Genomic DNA, 3,117 nt, shown 5'->3' with positions numbered 1-3,117 from the left:
GGCCGGGCCGCCTTCCCGCGCAGCCCGGGCACCGAAACTCGCCGGCCGCAGGCAGGGGGCGGGCCCGGCAGCCCCGCCTCAGCCCGGAGCCGCCCCAGGGCAGCGGGAGACCGGCTAGCGGGGAGCCAGCCCCGCCCGGCCAGCCCCTGCTCCGCCTCAGGCCGCCCACGCAGGCCCTGCCTGGACCAGCCCTGGGAGAGGAAACGGGGCCCCAGCCCCAGCTTTTGGAGCGAGCTGGCGGTGGGGGGCCCTTACGAGGGGCTGAAGGCCATGGCACCCGGCGCCCTGCACCCCGCCTCATTGATCCACCCGGCGCCCTGCACCCCGCCTCATCCATCCACCCAGCGCCCTGCACCCCGCCTCATCGATCCACCCAGCGCCCTGCACCCCGCCTCATCGATCCACCCAGCGCCCTGCACCCCGCCTCATCGATCCACCCAGCGCCCTGCGCCCCGCCTCATCGATCCGCCCGGCGCCCTGCACCCCGCCTCATCGATCCACCCGGCGCCCTGCACCCCGCCTCATCGATCCACCCAGGGCCCTGCACCCCGCCTCATCAGATCCGCCCGGCGCCCTGCACCCCGCCTCATCGATCCACCCGGCGCCCTGCACCCCGCCTCATCAGATCCGCCCGGCGCCCTGCACCCCGCCTCATCGATCCACCCGGCGCCCTGCACCCCGCCTCATCAGATCCACCCGGCGCCCTGCGCCGCGCCTCATCAGATCCACCCGGCGCCCTGCACCCCGCCTCATCGATCCACCCGGCGCCCTGCACCCCGCCTCATCAGATCCACCCGGCGCCCTGCACCCCGCCTCATCAGATCCACCCGGCGCCCTGCGCCGCGCCTCATCAGATCCACCCAGGGCCCTGCGCCGCGCCTCATCAGATCCACCCAGGGCCCTGCGCCGCGCCTCATCAGATCCACCCAGGGCCCTGCGCCCCGCCTCATCGATCCACCCAGGGCCCTGCGCCCCGCCTCATCAGATCCACCCAGGGCCCTGCACCCCGCCTCATCAGATCCGCCCAGCGCCCTGCACCCCGCCTCATCGATCCACCCAGCCCCCTGCACCGCGCCTCATCAGATCCACCCAGGGCCCTGCACCCCGCCTCATCAGATCCACCCGGCGCCCTGCACCGCGCTTCATCAGATCCACCCAGGGCCCTGCGCCCCGCCTCATCGATCCACCCAGCGCCCTGCGCCCCGCCTCATCAGATCCACCCAGCGCCCTGCGCCCCGCCTCATCAGATCCACCCAGGGCCCTGCGCCCCGCCTCATCAGATCCACCCAGGGCCCTGCGCCCCGCCTCATCGATCCGCCCAGGGCCCTGCACCCCGCCTCATCAGATCCGCCCAGGGCCCTGCACCCCGCCTCATCAGATCCGCCCGGCGCCCTGCACCCCGCCTCATCAGATCCGCCCGGCGCCCTGCACCCCGCCTCATCAGATCCACCCGGCGCCCTGCACCCCACCTCATCAGATCCGCCCGGGGCCCTGCACCCCGCCTCATTGATCCGCCCGGGGCCCTGCACCCCGCCTCATCAGATCCGCCCAGCGCCCTGCACCCCGCCTCATCAGATCCGCCCAGGGCCCTGCGCCCCGCCTCATCAGATCCGCCCAGGGCCCTGCGCCCCGCCTCATCAGATCCGCCCAGGGCCCTGCGCCCCGCCTCATCCATCCACCCAGGGCCCTGCACCCCGCCTCATCAGATCCACCCAGCGCCCTGCACCCCGCCTCATCGATCCACCCAGGGCCCTGCGCCCCGCCTCATCAGATCCACCCGGCGCCCTGCACCCCGCCTCATTGATCCGCCCGGGGCCCTGCACCCCGCCTCATTGATCCGCCCGGGGCCCTGCACCCCGCCTCATCAGATCCGCCCAGCGCCCTGCACCCCGCCTCATCAGATCCACCCAGCGCCTGCCACAAATCCGCATCCCCAACAACCTGGGGCCCCATTCGGCCTGCTCTGAACAAACCGCTGTGCTGGCATTGCCATGAGAGCTGGCGATGTGCACCTACCCAGCTACGCCAGCAAAGGCCGCCCCGGAAATACGGTTGTTGTGGCACCAGAATCGTTTCAGGGGAATAGCTCGTTCCCCAGGGGGAACTGGTATAAATTATACCATCCCATCAGTTGCAGGTATAAATTGTCTCCCTACGATGGGGATTTGCCAGATCGCCACACTGGCACACCCCTTCTAGAGTAGAGACTCTTCACAAAAAGATTAACCCCACTTATCCTAATTAATGCTAATTGATTTTTGGAAGAGATATATGCTCATGCTTCAGGGGTTAAGCCTATGTCTAACCTCCCTCCGAGATCAGAATGAGGCCTATGGCATGGAGGGGGGCTCACTGAGGGGTTCTTGCATGTTTCTCTGAAGCATCCAGTGCTGGCCTCTGCAAGAGACAGGATACTGGACTAGGTGGACCACAAGTCTGAAGCAGTTTGGCAATTCCTACATTCCTAGTCTTGAGTGTTACTGCCCCAGATATAAGATAGGCCTCTATCAGACACAGCTGTATTGTATTCAAACATCCTCACAGACATTCCTGCTGCTCATCTCTAAAGCCAGCTATCCCTCCATCCCAACATAGGATTTATATTAATGGAATTTCTAAACATCCTTTTTAGTCATCTCTGTGCTTCCTACATCTGGGAAGATGTACACAAGCATCCACACTTGACCAGATTTACATTGGCGCTCGGGGACTTCTGCACCACTCTAGGCGCATAAATGGGTGTGGCTGTAAATAAGGCCCCTGTGCACCCTAGCAGAGCTTCAATAAGAATCAGGACCAATAAGTCTTTAAGAGGATTTGCACACAAGGAAAAAGTCAGTAAGATAACAGGAAACCACACAGTGATGTCTACCACCACAAATGTCTGTTAAGTAAAAAATACAGACAGACATGCAAAGAGATGTAATAGATCCAAATCTATCTACTTCCTAATAGAGAATTGACAAAGAATAATAGGGAAATCTGATACCACTCACCCCAAGCTACATGACTTAATCAAAATCAGAAGCAGGCTCATAGAATGAAGCAATGCAAGGGTCAAATGCAATTATTAGGTAGTAACAGAAAGGAGTATTAATATTAATGAGTGTGAAAGAG

This window comes from Gopherus flavomarginatus, chromosome 3 (genome assembly GCF_025201925.1).
Source record: "Gopherus flavomarginatus isolate rGopFla2 chromosome 3, rGopFla2.mat.asm, whole genome shotgun sequence".
Classification (NCBI taxonomy): Eukaryota; Metazoa; Chordata; order Testudines; family Testudinidae; genus Gopherus; species Gopherus flavomarginatus.
The sequence above is the reverse complement of the archived record's forward strand: the minus strand, read 5'-3'. Positions refer to the sequence as shown.